Below are 24,097 nucleotides of genomic sequence, written 5' to 3'. Positions count from 1 at the left end.
TCTCTCTCTGTAGTAATATCAGTTAATTGGCCTATTACTATATTTGCATATATTTAATACACTCCTCCAGGAAAGATGGAGATGATCACTGGAGGGGTAAGGGGTGGGGGGGGCAGGAAAATTACTTAATGTGGTCACACCCCTAGTGATGCAATGTTGTGAACCACAGGGCTATGATGACACTCTTTGCAGAGAATTGTGTCATCATACGGTTCATCTCACTAGGACTTGGGCATTATGTAGGAGGGTGCCCAACTCTTCTGGGAGTCCATAGTATCACCAACAATTTTTAATATGTCTATTACCATCATAGAAGATTATAGTTATAATCTACTTCAAGCTAAGCGCAAATGGAGCACCCTGCTTAGAACCCATGTCTTGATAATTTCTGTAATACCTTATCCATAAAATGCTTATGGAGAGCAAACTCATTGTAGTTAAGCCTCTCCATAGGGGACATGCAAGAAAAGTGATCATAAAATTATTGTATATAGTTGCTTGCTTTAGTTACATAGCTCAATAATATCTATGTTTATCTCAGCTCAAACCCAGCGTCCCAGTGGAGTGATAAAGCAGCAAATGTTGACCCTTAAATTCCCTTAGGGTTGGCACCAAATCCTCCTTAATTAGATTTTAATGAAGGATACATATACTACTATCGAGGAAACCAAATTCATCCTGGAAGCATACTGTACATCTACATACGGTAGATACAATAAAGAGACTATTACATTCTATGCAACTACTTGTTTTCTCTTGACAAATTGAGTCTAACGAACAGTCAGTGCTTAGCAGGCTAAATAGTCACTGTCCTTTCCTCGGGCCTTAAATCTCTCCCAGTGCAACAGTTTCCCCTAACTAAATGCCCACTCCTACGGCCAGTCACATTATCCTTAATTAATAGCAAAGATCTGACACCCTACGAACATTAATGTAATGAGACTTTGGGGAGATCTGTTCACACATAAAATGGAAAATGTTCTTATCTAAATAATAAAAGATGAATTGATGTTTAAATAAGAGCTAACTATAAGAAGCACATTAGTTAAAAAACACACATGCTGTATAGACAAATGTAATATTTATATGTGTTTGATTACATTAGTAACAAGAAGAAGAATGAGTCACTTATTCAGAAAGGTGATATGGATTTTGTCACTTTACGCGTGTCCTTTTACAAGAGTGCCATCTGTTGGTTATTTTTATTCAGTAATTCTACATGCACAATCGTGTTTCAAACACAAAATCTGTGCTAGCTATTTTTTTATACAATGTGTATATCTTTTTATAGTAACATTTCTTTTACATTGTGCCCGCCCATATACACTCTGCAGAATATGCAATCGTAAATTAATTCAATGTACACAAACCACTCTCAGATAAACAATTAAAATATGTGTTGTGCAGCCAACCCTAATTCAACTCTACGTCTTAAGAGAAGTACGGTAAATACATCGTCATTTGTAAATGTTTTGTACAAAGAAGCAAAAACTGATGGAAGGTTAAAATTATAATTTTTCTCTTTGTCGTAGCAGAACAGTACACCTGGCAGAGAATGAAGATGAAAATTATTTCTTGCTGAATTTGGACCCAGCTTAACAAAAGTACATGCACGTCTGCAAATATAGGCTGCCAGCCTAGAAACTGGTATTAACATATAGACTACAAAGGTCTCTGTACCCTCCCGCCATCAGGAGGGTACAGTCAGTACTACTGTTGCAGGCTCAGAGGTGGGGGGGGTGCATACTACACAGATGTTCTATCTGTAAACTGCTTTTTATTCCCTGGCAGTTGTCTGTGAGTAAAAAGCATTTTGCTGCCCGAATCAGACACTCAGGGCAGTAAAAGCTTATATGGGAGCATGGGACCTGAGCCACCCTCCCATAGTGACCAGCTATTATCTTGGATGACTGTCTGTCCGGTTCCACCTTTCCCATTGCCAACTCTCCTCCTCCCTCTGCCTGCTTTCATTCATGAACCTGCTGGGCCTGGCAAACAGCTCCCACAAGCCTCAGCAAGTGTGTCTTTGCCTCCCTCCCCAAGTGTGCCCCTGCCAGAGTCATCCCCAAGTGTGCCTCAACCCTCCCCAAGTGTGCCTCTGCTCTCCTCTTCAAGTGTGTCAGACTCCATGCCTCCCAGAGTGTACATCAGCCTCCCTCCCCAAATATGCCACTGCCTCAGCACTCCCCAAGTGTGACTCCATACCTTCCTAAGTGTGCCTCTGCTCTCCCTAAGTGTGCCTCTGCCCCAGCCCTCCCCAGTTGTGCCTTTGCCACCTTTCCGCCCCAAGTGTGCTGAGAGGGGGGGGGCGGCGTGTACAGTTGGCCCGGGCTTGCTAGAGGGGCTCGGCGGGGCCCGGGGCCCGGCGTCACCCCCCCTTACTCACAGCAGCTCAGCACACAGTTTGTGCTGGGCTGCAGTGCAAGACTGCACGCGGGTGCTGCAGCAGCCGTAGCAGTCTCCTATGGCTGTGGGGGGGGGAGCGATCACATTGATCGTGCCTCCCCCTCGCTTAGCGCCGGGCTGGGGGGCTTACAGCGCCCCCTCCCCAGTGCTATGCGGCGCTGCAAAAGTGATTTATTTATTTTCTCTCAAGGGGGTGTGGCCACACCTCCCAAGATTAGGCCACGCCCCCTCCTTTACCCGGGCCCGACCGGGATCTCTACGGCGCTCCCCATGTGTTCCTCAGAGCATGTCCCCTTCTCTGACCCTGCCGTCACCCCTATTCCCAAATGTGCCTTTACCCCCTCCCCATGGTCAGTGGCAGCAATCAGAAGTATCGCGAATGATCAGTGGCAAGACCGTGTTCATTGTCATATAAACCTAAAAATGACATGCAAGCGCATTTTATTCTTTTGTCTTTGTACTTTTTCAGCTAGGCAAGTAAATTTTCACAAAAACAGCTATGGACACAATAACGGAGATCTTGAATTTTGTATGTTTTTCTGTTTGCAGGAAAAATGAAACACGCCTCTGCAGAATTGTATTTCCACAGGTGACTCCTTGGTGAGCAGGTAATTTATACTGTAAGCCAGTGGTTCCCAAACTTTCTCTGTGTGTTGCATCCTTATTTTTTCAGAATTTTCTCACAGCACCCCTAAGCCAAGGGTCACACATAGACACCTACTGTACATATACATACAGACCGGGTCATATATTCATACACACATACAGGCAGGGTCACACCTGCACACACACACATACATACACACAGACACATACAGGCAGGGTCATACATACATACATACATACATTCACACAAGAAGGGTCACACCCACATACATACATACAAACACACAGGCAGGGTCACACAGACATACATACATACAAACACACAGGCATGGTCACACAGACATAGACACAGGCTGGAGCACACAGACATACATACATATACATACACCATACTTACCTACTTTACGTATCTGCTCTCTGGGGATGCCCGGGGAGCAGACACTGGTGCCTGCTTAGGGGGGGTGGGACCGGCTTACTACGTCATTAGGCTCCGCAAATTGCAGCGAATCATGGAAGCGTGATGAGGGGGTGGGGCTAAATGACGCAGTTTCACGTCATTTAGCTCTGCCCCCTCCATACGGAGCCGCGAGTCACAGCAATTATGCGGTGATTCCCGGCATTTATCTCCCCACCCTGCCCACTTCACTAGGAAGTGGGCGGGTTGTGGGAGATGTGGATACTCCTTCGGGGGTGCGGATGGCTCCTCAACAATTTGGGAGCCTCCCGACACTTCCGGGAGGGTAGGTAAGTATGACATACACACATACAGACAGGGTCACATGATATACATACATACAGGGATGTAGTTAAGTGACCGGCGGCCTCAGTGCCACCGGTCACATTCCAGACGGCAGAATACCGGCTAGGGATGTATGATAGACTTCGAGATACAGACGCTTATCATAATCCCGATGCCGGAATCCAGAACTACGCGGGCCCGAGCGAGATAAGTCCGGGGCACGCGTCTTCTTAGCCGCGGAGGGGAGAAGGGTTAGATTTGAGGGCTCCCGGGGAATTAGTTTTAGGCACCCCCCTGGAAGGGATAGGCTAGGGGAAGAGGGGGTTAGGCACCTCCGGGAGAGGATAGGGTTAGGCACCCCCCCGGGAGGGTTAGGTTTAGGGAGCGGGGAGGGGGGGGTTAGGTTTATGCACTCCTGGGGGGAGGTTAGGGTTAGGCACTAGGGGGGAGGTTAGGGTTAGGCACCCCTAAGGGAGGGTTAGAGGGGGGAGAGGGGAGAGTTAGCTTTACTTACCTTCGCTATCGGCATTTCATCCTTTCGGGCTCATGTTGTCAGGATTTGAACCAGCGGCTTTACAATCTCATTCCTACATACACACAAGCAGAGTCACACATATACACATACATACAAACATACATACATACATCAGGGTCCCACATACATACAAACATGCAGCAGACTGTGGTATCTCTATCACCTTGCTTGATGTGGAGCCAGCAGCTTCTTCCTCCATGCTGTACTCCCATCCTTTCTGCTGGGGTCAGAAGAGCATGTGCTGAGCTCCACCAATCAGGGCTTAGCACACGCTCCTCTGACCCTGAGTGTCACCAGCATAGAGCAGCAGGGAGGAAGATCTGGAGCTACCTGCTGCTCTGTATCCCGGCCGACACCCAGCCCTTTCATAATGCGGTTCTCTGAAAATCGGGAGAACCGCAGTGCTACAGTATATAACAGACATTATTGGCTAATGAGAATACACATATAAAATATAATATGATAAAAAATGCAACAAATCACAAAAAAGTAACCAATTGATGTCAATCAATATATAGTAAATATTGGAGCAAAAAAGAAAATCGTTGATTTGTTAGGTCACCACAGTACTATATATCAGCTACCATTTAAGGTAGTTATGTCATTGATGTTTCACATCCCATATGTGGGGAAAAGATTATTGTTGTATTTCCAGCAAAGGTGTAACATAAGTATCAGTCTAGGTGAAACAAGGTCCACGGAAGAGACTTAGGCCCTCATTCAGAGCCGTACGCTCTGAGCAGAGCGCACGCTCTGAATGAGGGCCGGCCTCCATGAAAATGGAGCGTCCTTCTGGACGCTCGTATAGCTGTTGGTCACCACCCACAGGCTATACGAGCATGCATTTTGATGGCCGCGATGGTCGAGACCATCGCGACCATCGAAATTGCGAGCCGGAGCCTGCGGTTGAGGTTTTCAACCGCAAGCTCCGGAGTGATTTTGGCTCTATCAGAGCCAAAATCACTCCCACTGACATCACTAGTGATGTCAGTGGGCCGGCTTTTGACGGGAGGCGTTCCCGTGGGAACGCCCCCGTCAGGGAGGCACGCCCCCGGCACGCCTACCAAAGGGGGCGTGCTGTCAATCAACATTGACAGCACGCCCCCTTTGATCGGACACAACGAGCGAAGGACTTTCCTTCGCTCGTCGCGTCTGGCGCATGCGCACGACGGAGCTCCCTCCGTCGTGCGCATGCTCAGTGCACACCATCGACCCACTTGCGAGCGGACAGCCGCTCGCGAGTGGGTCTGAATCAGGCCCTTAATTTGTAACAACTTGAACAAGCTAGTGGAATCTGTAATGATCTTCAAGTTAATTCCTGTTAGTTAAGTAGTTGTGGTCTCCCACAATAAATGAAAACAGCAATGTCTCACTGTTATGACATATATTAGTGTGATGATTAATCACTCACCAGCGTCCTCCAGATTTAGTAAGCCGTAATTGTAGGAGCAAATGATAAGTTCCACTAGGTCCCGGCTCGTGGCTCTCCGCAATGTGAGGGGGCAGCGAAACGGGACACGACATGGCTAGCGGATCACGCTTCTGAGCCAGCAGTGCGTGGAAGTCTGTTCCACGCCACTGCCCTGCAGCACAGACAACAGCCGGGTTGGCCATTGCGGAGAGCCACGAGCCAGGACTTATATATTGATTGACATCAATTGGTTACTTTTTTGTTATTTGTTGCATTTTTTATCATATTATATTTTATATGTGTATTCTCATTGGCCAATGATGTCTAATATATACTGAATTTTTATCTTCTATATTTTATTATTAAATAGATCTAATTGTGACTGACATAGTTGTTCTATTTTCTATTTTTATTATTTAATTTTATTATTATTTAATATTCTTCATCATATATTTGTAAGGTTTCAGGTGTTTCGCAGCGCTGTTATTCTCTCTCTTGTTTTGCTTTTTCTATGGTTAGCAACCTTTAACAGCAGCGTAAAACAGCTGTAATAACACCAAATGTTCTTTGCAGCGCCGGTGGCTTTTATTTCCATACTTTTCTTCTTTTAACTAGCAGTTGGCTGTTATACTCAGGTACTTAAGTGCTGTTACAACTGCTGCGGGGTACAGTTGCTTCTGGAGGGCAGTTTGCTTAACAACAGTGCTTTGCATTTTACTTTATGCAAGAGGACTTGTATAAAGTAAATCTTCCCTTTTGGGGTATAGGTGCAAGGTGATGGGCAGGGGCGTATCTAGGGTGGGGCATGTGCCCTGGGTGCCGTGGCAGTCCAGCAGGGGGAGGGCGCCACTGGCCACTGCAGTGTACTTGGTGGCCGGCGGGCTGTCCATGACCACCGCCGTTTTTTTACTTGTGTAAAACAGGTATGTGTGACTGACTGTGCCTTGTCCGGCCCTGGTTAATAGGGTCTTTGAGGAGGAATGATGTACGTGCTGCCCAGCCACTGGAAGTTAGGAGGTGGCTGCTATGCCTTCTGTCACTGACTGAATTCCTCCTAATCCTGCATGACTTTCCTGCTCTGGGCTAGTGGACCCCTCCTGTTTGTCAGCCCTGGCTCCTCCTCCCTTAATCATTCTTCCTGCTGTTGCTTCCAGGTACAGGAGGAGCTGTCCTGCCTGTGCCTGCAGTACCAACCCTCATGGTCGCTTCTCCCCACCTGCTGCTCACATCACATCCACATCAGCGGCTGCATTCTGTAAGGTAGGCACTACTGTGTGGCTGTGTATAAGGGCACCCATGTGTGGCATAATGTGAATTGGGGGCACTATTGTGTGGTATGTGAATTTTGATCACTGTGGCAAAATGTGAATTGAGGGCATTATATTACAGTACATATAATTTAACATGGGTCTGGCTTTTTTAATGTATGTGGTGTGGATCATGGGGTACACTAACTTAACATATATAGGGGTTCTATTCATGAAGCAGTGAAAAGAGTGTAGAAGTGAGCCAGTGGAGAAGTTGCCAATGGCAACCAATCAGCTCCTACCTATTATTTTACAGAATGTACTTTATAAATGAAACCTCAAAGCTGATTGGTTGCCATGGGGTACTTCTCCACTGGCTCACTTCTCCACTCTTTTCACTGCTTCATGAATAGACCCCATAAACTCATAATATATGAATGGACAGGGGAGCAGCTGCAATTTCTGCTTCTGCCACCGCAAAGGGTGTTTTTAGTCTATAGGCACTCCCCTCGTAGTTGAATCTCTCTCCCCGTCACGTCAGACAGTCTTTGCTGCCTCCCTCTGCTTAATTCCAGTTACACACTGGCAGATATATTGGCCGATCAATTGATTGTCCAGTATATCTTGTGCCCGTCAGCCAGTGTGTACCAGCGATATGTCTGTGAACATAGATCACAGACACATAGGCAAACGCAGGTGGGGTTTCCATCTGCTTGGAAACCCCCCTCCCCAGCCCACACCATTACCACAATAGAAATAGTAAAATAATAGAATTTTCCTAGTGCTGCATGTTCTTGGAATGGTGCCCATATCTAAAATAAAAACATTCAGCTCAGACAGGATGGACCTACTGCCGCACCTAATGCCATACTGTGATTGCCGGTCCTGTATATGCTGGAATTATGACACACAATACACTTTGTATCACGCATTTGAAAGCTGATTAAGTGCTAATTCTACCTTCTTCATGGACAGGCCACACTCACTCTAAAATTGAATATTTGGAAACCCCCCTCTAGAAATCCTGCGTTTGCCACTGAGACATATCGCGGCTGTGCTGCACAGCCGATGCCCAATATATCTGCAGATATATTGGGTCCTTTTACTGTGTGTACAGCTGACCGCCCGTACATTTGCAGCAGAGGCCACTGGGAGGGGGGCGCAACACTCCCCTGGCCAGTGGGACCCGCGCCCAGATGACAGATGATAGTTGTTCAGTGTATATGAACAACCATCATCTGCAGATATATCTGTTCAGGGCCGTACACACTGGACGATTAAACTGAACGATATGAATGATAACGATATTGTTCAACGATATATCGTTCATATCATCCAGTGTGAATGCCCTGAATCGACGATGTGCGCTCCCATGGGGCGATAACAATATCCCCCATCGACTGAACATACAGGTCAATCTGGGGATATCGTTAACGATGCTATGCTGCCAAATGCAGCATGGCCCCGCTACCCCCACCTGCCATTGTTCGTTGTGGCCAACATCGGCAAGTGTGTATACACTTACCGATGTTGGCACCCCCGCCGGGCCCGCTGCATCCAATATCGCTCATCACACACATTGTCTAGCTTATGCAGCCTGGCCGGCTCCTGGCTACTTGCGAGGCCAGGTAATCTGCGTCCTATGACATAGACCCTGGCCTCGGCACTCACAGGAAAAGGGGGCGACGTGCATGCAGAGATACAGTGAAAGTTCCGGACGGCACTTTACTGAATCTCAGCTGACTGCACACATCCGCGGACTGGGTCACAGAGAGGAGATCAGCGATCAGCAGTCCAGGGCAGATAAGTGTTATTTTATGTCTTTTCTATGGGGAGCAGGGAGCCGGCACATGCACAGTCACACTCTCCGGGTACTTTTTGTGAAAACTACACTGACAAGTGCATAGAGGGAATTCGCAGGGACAGAGCTTTCTTGCATTGTCTTTTCCTGCATGCAAATTTTAGTACATTCCTGTGATATTTCCTAAATTTGCAATGTGCATTTAGTCAAATATAACACACCTCAACTGCATTTTAAATGCGGATTGTGGTAAATATGCCCGATAGCAGGGTATTACACCCTTATATCAATAACCCTGATACTAAATAATTCATAAGTCCTTCCAAAACTGCTATTTTCAGAGGATTGAGCGCAATTACTGCATTAATAAATAAGCCCTTAGTGCTTACATTTGTATAAACTTAATGGATGAAAAGGACATTTAGGATGACTTAAAGTAAGTGTGGATATCTTCTTTTCAATTATCACAGAGTGTGAGCAGTGTGAAGCTAAAGACAACATAGAATTAAAGTTTCACTTTAATAGCAAAATACTCTTGAACCGAGCTACATATACCATCAAGACGAGTAGGGACAGATATAGAGGCATATACAATTTATTATGAACTTAGGGCCTGATTCAGAGCCGCTTGTAAGCGGCCGCTCGTTCGCTCCGAGTGATGTTTGCCCAACTGCGCATGCGTACGGATCGTAATACGCATGCGCGAACCAGTCAGTGCGGCCGAAAATCGTTTGTTCGCTAAATAGCGAATGCCTGCTATTTTGAGTGACAGAATGAGGCGTATGTGGGTGGTAACAGGGGAAGGTGCTTGAAAACGGGGAGTGGAGATCCGAACGCAGGCGTGCTTAAAGGTCAAAACGGGCGTTTTATGGGTGTGCATATTTAATACAGCAGCGTCATTGACCACGTCACTGGGTTATTTTATAGCCAGAACTGCTCCCAAAATTGTGGTAGCAAAAACCAACCACAAGAATAGCGAGCAGTTCATATGCTGGTCGATGTACTCGATTAATCTAATAAATAGCGGACATGACGTAGGATGCGAGCGGCCAGGGGGCGTATATTTTCAAAAAACGACCGCAAGTTTTGTTCGCTCGTTCAGACATAGAGGCGTGAACAGACCGCAAAGAGCGAACGGTTCATTTGAATAGCCATCCCTATTTTCTGAACGAGCGAGCGCAAATAGCGTCCGGCTCTGAATCAGCCCTTAGGTCTCAGATGTCACTCATCTGACTGCGCACCATTACAAGCAATCCCGCACACATTTCCAGCATTGCTCTGATTTAAATTGCCCCCATATATACTTATTTAATAGCATGGTGCAGCATGGTACTATGTGGTAACAAATTACATTGTAGTGCCATTTCTCTAATGCTTTGTCTTTAGATTTTTTTCTTTTTTTGCAAATGTAAGCTGTATTATTTGTGCCACTCGTTACATAACATTAATTTTTATGCTATCACATGTAAGGATGCAAAGCACAACTAGATATGAGGCAATTAGCATTGCATCACTTGGGTGTGCAGTAATTAGCTTAGTAGCCTCCTTTCATGATTAGTAGGTGCACCAAAATGCTAAGATTAACCGTTAGCCCATAGTGAGGCAAGTACTATAACTCCCAGCATGATATTTAAGTAAAACATTGTTAGAGCCATTTAAATCTTAGCTCAGTACCCCCTCATATATACTTGCATATATTTGGGTAGCCCCTCACCTTTTAAAGAGTAGACTGATCTCCTTAGTCCTGCCCACTTTCTATTGAAGGGACGGGGCTAAAATAACGAGAATCACAGCATTTTGCCGCAACAGGGGCAGTTCCAAATGACGTGGAGAGTCCCGCCCCCCAAAGATGTCAGGTACATCTCCTCTTTGGGCTTCTCCTGGAGAAGAGTTAATTAAAGTAGGTAAGTATGCCCTCATATGGTCAGCCATACGCACAATCCAGCCATTGTCATCCATTCGTAAAATGCAAGATTATACAGAAGGAACACAGAGATTGATTCAGAGCTGGACGCTCTGAAAGACTACCCACAGCTATTGCGAGAAGCCAGGTGATGGCCGCGATGGTCTCAACCATCGGGGCTTGTGACAAGACCCTTGTGGTAGGGTCTCGTTCCCACAAGCCCCAGTGAGCTTCTGGCTCTTAATAGAGCTGGAAGCTCACCACTGACATCACTCGTCAGTGGTGAATGCCTCCATTTGGTCAGCCACCCCCCCCACCCGCCTCCAAAACGGGGCGAGCTGTCGATCAACATCGACAGCCGCCCCTTTTTGGTGCGAGACCCGGAGTGACGGAGCACCCGTCACTAGCCAGGTCTCGCGCATGTGCACGTAGGAGCCGGCTCCGGCGTGCACATGCGCGGTGGCCAAACATCGACCCGCTCGCAAATGCTATGAATCAGGCACACAGTAAGTAAATTGAGAAAAAGTGGTACTTCACGGTACGTATAATGAAAGTTACTTCCCTGCATTTAAATCTATACCTCCAACATTAGGGTGTCCAGTACCGCTAAAAGTGGGAAGGTTGGGGTTCCCTCAAATGTAAGTAGTTATTTTCTTTCCCATTGTTTCTTTTGTGTTATACATGAGAATTTGAGGATGCCTTTGAATTGCACTAGTTTGTTTTAGCTGCAGTTTGGACAATTTTGAGGAGGTTACTCATACATAGTGAACACAGCAAAGGGTCAGTCATAACCTGGGATTCGGTATGTGCCAGTTGTAGCAGTGTAAAAAAATGGTATCTGCATTCTACGGGTGGAGCATTGTAGTAGCTGTATTTTTATACAGCTATAGGACTGCTAGATGGTCACTAAACACTATAATCAGTCATTTTGATTTGTCAAAATATAGTGACATTATTAAAGTAAGAAAGATGCAGTATAGAAGAATATGTACAGCAGGTCATCCGATGTTAGATTCATTCTCTTACAGCATAAGGACAATTATTAATAAACATATTTTCTGTAATATGTAATTAGTGGTTAAAAATGATATCATTTGCAATTGGTCTGAATAGACTCAATCCCTCCCCTCATTGCTCTTCCTATGCAATCGCTTTAACACATGGCAGAAATGCCACGTCTGCCGGGAAAACAAACTGTCTTACAAGACTATAAAGGATTAGTTGAAAAAATGAGAATGTTATACATATATAATTATCTTTCTATTAAAGCAATTATTCTGAAGTACCCTCCTAGCATATGACTTTGTCTGCGAATAACCTTTCTATCATGATATTCATATCTATGGCTCTGAAGCCAGTAATTAAACCAATACATTAGAAAGTGTCATTTTCCGAGTTCACTGGGTATCCTTCATTTATAAGGAACCGCTGAAGTGTTCTATTTGACAATTTAGTGCAATCACCTGAGTTCAATAGTGAAGCTGAATGTTAACTGAGTAAAACAAAGGAGAAGGTGGGATAGACTATTGTAATTATGGTCAGTTATTAGTTACTACAGGAAAGGCTGGTTTCAAAGGTGAATAACTGTAAAATGCTAATTGTCTTCTATAATAGAGTTACTAATATAAACCCCCTTTTGTATATTTCAAAGGTGGTGACTGCCTTTTTGGCCTAACATCCCATCCATCTATCCATAGGTGTTTTTAATGACATAATGTATACCTACTGAAGTGCCAAAAGTCATGTGATAGTATGTAAAGTTAATGGTAGGTAACGTGAATTATCAGAGTTCAAACGGGGCATGATAGTGGGTGCCCAAAGGATGAGATGTTCCGTTTCCAAAGTTGTGCTGACATTCAATATTCCTCAATCTATGGTGTCAGGTGTGTACCGGGAATACCTCATGGAAGGCATTACCACCCACCGTGGACAGTGCAGTGGCCGACCATGGGTGCTTAATGATCATGACCAGCATCACCTGGCCAGAATCGTCCGTAGTAACAGACAAGCGACACTGGCTCAAATCACATCCACATTCAATGCAGGAGGTACCAGACGCATATCCAGCAGGTCAGTACAGCGTTCTCTAGCTTCCATGGGATATAGGAGCAGAAGACCCACCAGAGTGTCCCTGTTAACAGTATGACATCGGACACAGCACCTCACCTGGGCTTGTGATGTCGCTCATTGGACCCTGGAGGACTGGCAACATGGTGTGGTCCAATGAGTCACTGTTCCGGTTTTGGGCTGATGTAGGGTTTGGGTGTGGCTAGGCTTCATGAGCTGTGCAGGCTGGTGGTGGTTCCATATTGGTGTGGGGTGTGTTCATGTGGCATGGGTTGGGTCCACTGGTCCGCCTGAACATGTCATTGACCAGTGACCCATATGTTACATTGCTTGATGACCATTTGCAGCCCTTCAGAAATTTCATGTAGCCGCACAATGATAGAATATTCCAGCAGGATAATGCACCATGTCATAGGTCCCAAGGTGTCCAGAATTGTTTCAAAGAGCATCCTGGAGAGTTCCGATGAATGTTGTGGTCACCACTTCCGCCCGACATGAACCCAATTAAGCATTTATGGGACGTGGTGGAGAGGTCCATTTGCACCCTGGATCCACCTACAAATATCCGGGACCTATGGGAAGCTATCCATACGGCATGGTTCAACATCTCTCCAGAGGTCTTCTGTCCACTTGTAGAATAGATGTCACGTCAAGTTGCTTCACTTTGCCAGGCTAAAGGGGATCCTATACAATACTAGGCATCTATACCATGACTTTGGCATTTCATTGTATTTATAAAATACTGTAAAGGTTGTCAAGGATTTAGCTTCTGTCAGGTAGACTTAAGCTGATAAGCAGCCTTGATTGCCAAACCACATATAAGAGGCTGATTAAGGTTGTGTTAGACTCTCACTGCCTGGGTGGAGAGCAGGTCAGAGTCCTGTTGAGAGACTTGCGATTACTGAATGTAAGTGCTGTGCTAAAGACTTATTAGGTACACTAGATCCTTCCACTCTGAGTGAGGGAATTATTTTGTTTAGTTAGAGCCAGACAGGCCAGGATCGACTTCTACATTTTATTTATTTTTGTGCTTCTAAAACAAATTTCACCAAGACCCTGGACTGTTGCACTACTACTTGGCTGCTGCATGACAAGAGCAACTATTTACCCCAGGAGATGGCACCAGCCATAACTTTAAAACCACTGACAGGTAAAGTGAATGACATTGATTATCTTGTTACAATGGCACCAAGTGAACAGTCAGTTCTTAAAAGTTGGCAAGCGTAACGATCTGAGTGACTTTGACAAATGCAAATTGTGATGGCTAGATGACTTGGAGCATCTCTAAAATGGTAGGTATTGTGGGGAGCAGTGCCGTAACTAGACAAACAGGGCATGTGCCCTGGGACCGCTGGCCAGGTCAGCTTATCTGGAAGTTGCCGTTATAGAAAAAGCGTCCCTTGGCAATGTAGCTTCCTTCTCTGTGAGCCCCGGCATCTCCTCTCTACGTCTGATCACATCTCCTGCCTTTCAGTCATATTCACATTTCAAAATAAAGTCATAGTTGGAACTCTAACTTCTTCAATAAACAAATGGCAGAGTCAATTCCCCCTCAAAATAAACTGGGATTGTCCCATCAACTTGCTTCCAGGCAAGGAAATCTTGACGGGATTTATTCGTCCCTCCTCAACTCCAATGGGTACAGGCTTCATCTTCATGAAAAAAAAGTATGTGAGTCTTTGTCCCTGTATAGACTACTGTGGCTTAAATGAGATTACTATCAAGAATAGACCACCCGCTTCCACTCATTTCCGTACTCTTCGACAGAGTCCAAGGGGCAACCATATTCACCAAGCTGAAGCTTCAAGGTGCATAAGGGCCATAGACAAGTGAAAAACTGCCTTCAACACTTGTAATGGCCACTATGAATATCTGGTTAATGCCTTTGGCTTAAGTAACGCTCCAGATGTATTCCAGAACTTCATTAACGAGATTTTCCAAGACTTACTGTACATTTGTGTGGTGGTCTATCTCGATGACATACTCGTGTTCTCATCCGACCTCCAATCCCATCGGCTGCGTGTCAAGGTGATTCAATGCCTCAGGACCAACAAACTATATTGTAAACTAGTAAATTGTATGTTCAAAGTGGAGTTCGTACCATTTCTAGGTTATATAATCTCCGGCACCGGGTTACAGATGGATCCAGTTAAGTTCTAAGCTATTATCAACTGGCTTCTGCCCACCACTCTGAAGGTGGTCCAGTGGTTCTTGGGCTTTACTAATTATTATCGCAGGTTCATTAGTGGTTACTCCACTTTCGCAGCTCCCAGTACTGCGCTCACTCTCAAAGGTTCAGACCCAGCTCATTGGTCGAATGAGGCTCAGCTTTTCACCTACTCAAGCAAGCCTTTATCACCCCACCCATCGTCAATCAACTTGGACTTTAAATGAGCGCTGAAGCATTGCAATAAATAAGACTACCTGTGGTGCTATCACTTAGCAGAAAATGGCTAATAACAGACAATAGTACTTTGCTCTTGACTGTACTTTAAGGGGCTGATACAAATTTGAATGCAAGTCAACCATAATTGCTTCCATGGAGCTAAAGGTCTGTTTCATGGGTGTACACATTGCCAATGTCAGATGTAGTGGAGCAGTTATTTCCTATTGTACCGTACATGTTTTGCAACATACATGTGTCCATACAGAGTCACAGTACTAATTTCAGGTGCATGTAGTAATAAATGTTTTGAAAATGTAGTGGGCATTCCTGGGCGGTGACAGGGTGGTGTCTTAGTGCATGGAGATGGTCCATCTTATGCTCGTGTTATGGGAGTATCTCAGGTGTGTCAGTAAATGTGTTTGATACATGGACGCTCATATAGGAGGCCATACTCGGATGGAGAAACTGTATCTGCCATAGGGCTGGTGCAAGTTTTGATGGTGTGACCGATGGTGGAGTGTAAGAACGCACCAATCAGTATTACTGTGTACTGACACTGAAAGTGGGTGTCTCAATCCTTGCACATTTGGACGCCTGGCTGTACACAAAGGAAGGACTTTCTATCGGCATTTGCATAAAGTCACAGCCGGGTAGTGCCAGATTAAGGTCCAAATGGGCCTGGAGCTGAAATTTATTTAGGGCCTATTGTGTACTGCTACTGAGGGTGTGACAAGCGCTGTGCAGTGTGACTATTGATGTGGGTGTATAACTAGTAGTGTGGTTTGCCCAGGGAATGTTGCCTGTGCTGTGAGGTCTGGCTAGCTCCACGGAGGGCATAGCTAGCGCCTACCTTCAACCGCTTTATAGTGGAGTTATAACAAAAATATATATATATTTATTTTTAACAGAGAGTGATCTGTTTCAGAGACGGTCGCAAATGGTTGATGTCTTTCTACTGCACATGCATATATGTCACACTGCGCATGTGCTGCAATGGTCTTGCGAAGCGGTCGCAGTGAGGATTTTTTTGAAAAGTATTGACAGGCTTAGGTTTTAAACACAATGTAATATGGAAGTATGTTACCATAAGCATTGTGTGTAACTTAATGACTGATTGTGTTATTTATCTATGAGTGAGCACTCTGATTAGTTATAAAGCAGTTATCACTTAGTTTATAATGCCTTGTGCATTTTGCTAAAGATTCTACACTGGTATTATAATATTATAGATGCTGCATAGACATTTAAGGCAGACTTTAACTTTAAAAGGAAAAAAGTGTTTAGTGGCCTATTCATGATCCCTACCAGACCTGTTACACATGCAGAAACGCTAGTCCACACGTTTTCTGTAACAGCCCCCTAGTATTCAGCTAACTTCAGGTTGCTTATAGGAACTAACAACAACTTCTGATGGTGATGAATCCTGGAGCCTCGCTCCTTCCGATGGGAAGAAGGTCTGAGGTTGCGAAGAGGGATCCAAGCGGATCCCTTCACCACCTCTGCACTGTGAGACCTCAGGTCACGCATGTGCAGTCAGCTGGGTCGGCTGGGGTAGTGTAAAGGTAGGTACACACTAGAAAATATGTCGGCCTGATCCTGCGGATCGGGCCGACACATCGGACACATCGTCTAGTGTGTACCCACTATGCGTGCCCCTGCTGCCTGACAACGGGGGTCTTTGCATCGTCCGTGCATGCACATATGACAGAGTGACCCAGCTGCCGATGCCTGCAAGGTTAATGGTGCAAGTGAATGACATATCGGGCGGTCAGTCGCAGAATCGTATATATCATTCACCGGCAACATCGGCCGGATGGCTAATGTGTACCCAGCATTAGGGATCGCAGGTAAAGCTACTGTAGTTAAGTATACACCACTGCAACTTGTCGCGAGTTGCATACTTAATTATTGGGAGACACCTTTTTGTAATGGAGATCAACATACTACATACAACTACTGCATGTAATGATGGGGTAGATTAGTTACTATCTGCATAACAGCAGCCTATGTATGGGACATACTCCAAGAAGACAACAACAGCATTGTCATGCAAAGTATATGCATAGGAGAAGAACACAGTCTATGTCATTCTATAGGAAAAGGCAGCCCAGTAACAGAGCGCCAGTACGTCATAACCCTGCGCCCCATGCCACTTCACCAGGAAACTAGGGTGCTGCTTGGGGCATCCTAAGGACGCTCCAAGCAGCAGTACAGAGCCCACGGGAACACCCTCCTTACGGCCCTGGAATGGGAGTAGGCACTGCAAAACTGCTGAATGGGGATTTAAGCCTGTGTTTACCTACATAAAACAATAATTAATGTCTACTCACTTTTCAAAATCCACCCACTGGAAGACTTCTTTATGCTTGTGGTTTTTCCTTTCTTTTTTGATTCCTGCTTCTTCTTCTGTAGAAAACACTCTTCATATGGTTTATCTTCAATATCTACGTCCCCAGGTAAAATGAAACTGCCATGCACAGGATGACATGACAGCAAACAAACTGTAAATGTGTAGGTTTGCGTGGCTAGGGGGCGGGGCTTCGGATAGCCGCAGCGGGTGGGCGGGACTTTGTCTGACTAGGGACAGGGATTTGGGTACCGCAAGTGGGCAGGGCTTCATACACACTGGAGTAGGCGGAGTTTCTAACACCCGCAAGTGGGCAGGGCTTTTTTTTTCCTGTCAACAGTGCACTGCCTGCAATGAAGCCTGTGGGCCTATTTTTATGGGAGTCCTGGAGCTGAAGCTCCACCTGCCCCATTGTTAATCCGGCCCTGCAGCCGGGCGAGCTCTAGTAATTGCAGCTGTGGGTGCTTCTGTGTCCACCTTTGATTCAGGCCCCAAATGCGTATATTCAGCCATATGCAGAATTGTATACAGCTGTGATTGCCGACTGTCACTATTACACTTGACTTGATACTCATCATCATCGTCTATGCATACGTGCACCACCTCTATTAGTGTTCATTCTAGCACCCTGCACCTGTCACAATCCATGCAGTCCTGCCTGGGGTGTCGCTCTCTGCTCTGGTGCTCCTAATACACTCTGGTCTGTATCTTAGCACTTTGTTGCATCTGCTGAGTGTGCTAGAAGCACCAGAGCAAAGAGCGACACCTCAGGCAAGAAAGAGGAACTGTAAGGGTTGTGACAGGTGCAGGGTGCTAGAATGAACACTATCTATATTAGTTGCAAAATATACAACTAAACACAGGCCTATTTAGACTTCAAGTCTGTATCATGTAGGCATAGCCCATAATCCCTGTATGAGAATCCATTGTTACAGCCTTGTTACGCCACTTCAGTCGCAAATGGAGATGTGGCTGAAATGTGTACAGCTCTACATTGCCTGTACATGGTTCCAGAACATGTGCAGTGTGAAAGCATACAAGGTATGCTCTGCAGACGGCTGCAAGCTTTACTCTGCATAATTTTATTACAGTATGCCATACATTTCAAGTCCTGTCAGGGTATGCCAACTTTTATATATGAATCTATATATGTTATTTGTATCTATTTTATATTAGACAACTTTTTTTGTGGTCCCTAAACACAGGGGATTATGAAACTGGAAGTCTGGAACATTTGTGCAAATAGACCCATCTGATTTCATTAATGTTCATCTCAAGTGACCATTTGCAGAATCTTCCGGTCTCTGTAATAAATAATTGACTTGTGCTAATCACCAGTATCAGCACACTGGCCGATGTCACTGCATATGGGCCACATTTAATGAAACGAACTTGGGCCCACTCAGCATAGCAGAAACATAGTAACAATTCCTCAAAGATGAATATGTGCTTTTGATTAAATTAACATGCAAAACTAATTGAATGAACGCATGCCAAATGCACATTCACTTTTATGGGTTTTTGATACACTGAGCAGGACTCATTTACTTCATTGAAATCCTCAAATCATCAAAACTGTTTGATCTATTTCCATGCATGTTTCAAATTTATATGAAAACGTGTCTGGCTTTTAGCATTGGTCCTTGCTCCATTTGCCAGCCACAACACAGCAATATGCACAGCATTTAAATATTTTGATATTAGTCTTTGTTTAAGAGTTGAATAATTTTCCAGCTGAAGATAAGTCTCACCTAAAATGCAGACCCTCCACTTGGCTTCTCATTGAGGTTATAGCTTTTGACAAGGTGTATCAGGGGTTGATTCAGCAAACCCTGCCTACTGTACCTCACAGTGAATGACTGGTGGTTTCTCGCACACAACAGGCAATAAAAGGGATCATCCACTTTGCATGTTTAATAAATGGTTTGTTAACTGGTAAGCCAGTAACCAATGGTTGACAAACAGAAAAAGAGGAACTTGACCTCAGGCAATGAAAAAGGGGCTTACGTAACTGTAACAGTAGCTTTTAAATTGCATACAAATAGACTAATAAAAATCCAGTACAAAAATTTAGCATGGAGATAATCAATATCGCACAACACTCAGCAATGACATTATAAATGATATAAGCTCACAAAAGCAATGAGAACAAGTATTTACATGTAGCCATGTAACTGGCTTTGCTGCACAATTGAAGACCCCACTCTTATCATATAATTACTTAAATCTAGGATTGGACTTAATGTAGGCAATTTTCACAACTGTGTCTACATTATTAGGCAGTGGCATAGAGAAAGGGGGCGCGGGGGGGTGGAGCAGGTGCTAATTACCTAGGCTTATTGGAGTGGGTGTGGTATGCAAAGTTGACATTCAGTAGATCGACATTAATAATGTCGACACCATATTGTCGACTGGTTCTATAGTAAGAATGTTAACATGGACTTTAGGCCGACAACCATTATGTTGATATTTGACGTTAAATGTTACAACTGGATCAGATCATACCATCCTGCAGACAACATGAACAGCACCCTCACCCCTATCCTATCCTTCCCCGGGACTAGCAGATTGCTCTGACACTTGCAGCTTCCACTTATGGTTGTGTGCATGGAGTTAATAAGGGGTGTGCATTATAACTAGAGATGTATGCACTCATGCAGACCCCCATGTTTTTGTTTAGGAAAATTACCCTCAAAGATTTTGGCAAAGCTATCCTCAAGTGTTTTGATTTGGTTTTGGATTTCTTTAAAAAAAATAAATAAAAACAGCTAAAATCATGTAACTTGAACCTGTTTTTGTTCCTATAGCATTATTAACATCAGTAACATTGATTTCCAATCATTTCCAGTCAATGTTGACCAATTCTGGCAACTGAAATCACAAGGGAGGGACTTACATGCAATCAAAAACATACAAGATCTGTTTTTTAGATCTGAGATCCAGGACCTCTTTCAGAGTCGGTCGAAGCGGCAGCACGGTCGTACGCCACCGATGTTCGCTATACTGCGCATGCGTAAAGTTTGCAATGCGCATGCGCAAACTAGCCGCTACTATCAGAAATTTCTCTCTCCTTGAACACAGCCAGGTCGGTAGTTTGAGTGACAGATGGAGGCGTTTGTGGGTGGTAACAGGGGAAGGTGCTTGAAAACGGGGGAGTGGAAATCCGAACGCAGGCGTGCCTAATTATGCGAACGCCGTTTTATGGGAGTGCATACGGTTTATGGGAGTGCATAATTAACAAAGTAGCGTCATGGCACATGTGACATGGTAGGTTTTTACACTGACATGATCGTAGAGCTTAAGAGAGGGTATGGTCAACCTTAAGCTCTACGACCAGTGCCGATGGTTCCCAATGGTCTCGATTAATCCTTATATGCCCGGAGATGACGTGCAATGCGTACGAGAAGGGGGCGTATTTTTTTGTCTTCCGACCGCTTCCTCCCCTTGGTCGGCCAACTACCGATCCGAACTTAGGGACGCAACTTGCGAGGGAATCATTTGAATATCCGGCCCCTTTTTCCGTACGACCGTGCGGCCGCTTCGACCGACTCTGAATGAGGTCCCCAATCTTGTGGGAAGACTTGCACTCTGTTCTACTGGGAAACCCAATAGTGATCCGAGCCAGGACTCCATTTGACTCTAAACCCAAAAGTTTGGGTGTGTTTGGTTGTCAGCCAAACCGAACCTTTCATCTCTAGTTATAACAACAACCACACGAGCACCTTTACCTTAGATCCACATGTTAGTGTAAGAGCATCTGGAAATGTGGTCTGCTTCTTTATTTGCTGCTTTCTGTAGGCTGTGGACAGTGACAGCCCTGATTCCAGTGTAGAGGAGGAGAAAGGAGTTAATCTCACTCGCCATGCACCTGGTTGGCCGTTTATTTTTCCTGGATATATTCTTCCATGTTCCAATCACTCTGGTTTCACATTCTTGTTATACTTACCAACTTTCTGGCTGCCCCCTCCAGGAGGGGACAGCCAGGTTGGCTGCCTTGTCACAGCAGGGTGGCATGGCATCGCCATAGGTGGGCGGTGCGGGGGGAATGGTGGCTCAATCACATCTTCATGGCCCCACCCCTGCTATACAGTTCCATTAGTACAGGCACTGTAAAGTGGGAGACGGTTCTACTATTCAGTACAAAACACGTCATATCCCCCCCTCTCGGACTGCCCACTTTTCACTATTGCATAGTGAGTGGGCGGCCATGGGGGGAAGGTGTGCAGGCAGCTATGGGAGGGGGCAGCTACGGGGGTAAGGACAGCTGGCTCCGGGAGACCTGCCTACTCTTTCGGGAGGCTGGGAGTGCCCCCCAATTTTTGGGAGCCTCCCGGCCATTCCAGGAGAGTAGGCAAGTATGGCTCTTGTGCCTTGGACTTCCGGACAACCAGTGCTGGTTCCTTGGGCCTGACAGATTACCATCATTCCCAGCTTGTTTGTCTAAATCTCTCAGAAGTTAAGTTTACCTGTGTTTATTTTGCCTACTTTGCCTGGACTGTCTGCTCAGTTCACCTGCCACCCAGCCATACCCAAAGTTTCCAGCTACACTGAACTTGGTTTGTTTAGACCCTGCATTGTGTGGACTATGTTTTATTACAATAAAACAGTTGTACTTCACTATGGGCCTGATTCAGACCCGCTCGCGAGCGCTGAGCGCTCGCAAGTGGGTCGATGGTGCCCTAGTGTGCATGCGCACGACGGAGGGAGCTCCGTCGTGCGCATGCGCGAGACCCGCATAGCGACGGCCAGCCAGCCGTCGCTATGGGTCTCGCACGAAAGGGGGGCGTGCTGTCGATGGTGCTGTCGATGGTGAGTGACAGCACGCCACCGGCACGCCCACGTTAAAAACACATATATGTTTACACTACAAAAACAATATCTTAAAAAATCTTCCTAATTAGCTCCAGTATTAGTGATTTAATTTTGATTATGGTGGAATTAATTTAGATATAGTGCATTATAGTGGTCATTCACTTAAATTATATGTTAAACATTTTGCAGTAGTGCATAGAAATGAGAGAAGTGGACCTTAACCAAAACTGATATAATATTATATTTCATCATGCTTGTTATTTTAAAAGGAGTCTAATGTTATATACACAGATTATCCATAACGCATAATAATTTAACTTAAAAGTAGAGATGAAGGAACCAATCCCAGATCAATCAGTCAAAATGATCTAGGGGGCATTGCTGTCCAGACGGAGGCGTTCCCATGGGAACGCCTGCCATCTAGGGCCAGCCCCACTGTCAGTGGGAGTGCTTTTGGCTCTGATAGAGCCAAAAGCACTCCTGGGCTTGCGGCAGCGAGACCCTACCGCAGGGTCTCGTCGCAAGCCCGATGGTCGCGATGGTCTTGACCATCTCTACCATCTTTTTGGCCGCTCGCATAAGCTGTGGGTGGTCACCCACAGCTATGCGAGCGGCCAGGAGGCCGCTCCAATTTTAGGTAGGAGGGCCCTGATTCAGAGCAAGCGCTCTGGTCAGAGCGTCCGGCTCTGAATCAGGCCCTGTGCTCCCATAGGTGAAACTAGAAATATGGTAATGGGTGGTCCCAGTTTTAGCAACATGTCAGATATTGTGTCACTGTTTCTCTGAAAAAAAAAAATCACATATTATGTATATATATTCTACAGTTGCAGGGGGCAGGGTGCCTGTTAGTGGTGCTTCCGGCGCACGCACACAAAAAAGGTGGGGCATGGTCACTTAAACAGGGGTCCTGGTTTTGAGACACGCCCCCTTTTCCATATTCCGCAGCACTTTACAGAGAATATTTGGCCATTCACATCAGTCCAGTGAAGTTTACCATCTATATTCCCTGCCACATGTACATGCACACACATACACTAAGGGGTAGTGCAGGATAGGGAGGACTGGACCTATTGGGGGCACAGGTATGGCGAGACATGGTGGGGAGGTGGCACAGGGCAGAGAAGGCTGGACCTGGGGGGGGCACAGGGCTGGGAAGACTGGAGCATAATGGGGGACACAGGGAAGGGAGGGCTAGACTAAGGGGTAGTGCAGAACAGGGATGGCTAGACTTTGTGTGGGAGTTGTACAGGGCAGGGAAGGTAAACCTTATACTAATGCCAGTGGTCCATCCATCTGCAACTGGAAGCACTGCCAACTATTTTTCCATCCACAGCCGCAACTGTGCATGTGTGTTCCATACTGGGCATGGTTACCTGCACTCCCATTGTGCATGTGCCTCACGGACACACTTACCCACCAGCCATTGTGCACGTGTGTACTTGGCAAACATTCCACCAATGTCTATGCCTACTGGGAATACACACCTCTGCCTAGTGCGCACACTAACCCACCCCCATGCATGTCTCTACTGGGCACCCTTACCAACCCTCTATTGTGCATGTGTGTACAGACACACTTACCCCCCAAGAGTCCACTGAGAATATACCAGTCAACCTACTAGAAGTAATCCCCTCATTTGCATACACCTACTGTGCCAACTTAAACAAGTGCATGAGCCTAATGAACACGGCCACCATCTATTTTGCATGGGCATATACCCATTCCCATATTGCACCAGTCACATTTACCCCCATGTCTGTGCCTAACAGGTACACATACCAACATCCGACCTACTGTACACAGTTATCAACAGGAAACCCCACCCCTTACTGGGCAC

At 45.6% G+C, this 24,097-nt stretch overlaps 1 long non-coding RNA gene across 1 annotated transcript in view; it reads left to right on the top strand.

Annotated features, from left to right (window-relative positions):
* Nucleotides 1-1,532: 1,532 nt before the first annotated feature.
* Nucleotides 1,533-24,097, top strand: part of LOC148540824 (uncharacterized) — a 57,312-nt gene continuing 34,747 nt past the window's right edge. Inside the window, exons 1-3 of the long non-coding RNA XR_015880186.1 lie at nucleotides 1,533-1,604; nucleotides 2,956-3,014; nucleotides 6,852-6,957. This is a non-coding gene — a long non-coding RNA (uncharacterized LOC148540824). The remainder of the gene's footprint in view (nucleotides 1,605-2,955; nucleotides 3,015-6,851; nucleotides 6,958-24,097) is intronic.

The sequence above is a fragment of the Taudactylus pleione genome, unplaced genomic scaffold, assembly GCF_031769625.1.
Source record: "Taudactylus pleione unplaced genomic scaffold, aTauple2 ptg000017l, whole genome shotgun sequence".
NCBI lineage: Eukaryota > Metazoa > Chordata > Amphibia > Anura > Myobatrachidae > Taudactylus > Taudactylus pleione.
Note: the sequence above shows the minus strand (reverse complement) of the source record. Positions and strands in the feature narration are given on the sequence as shown.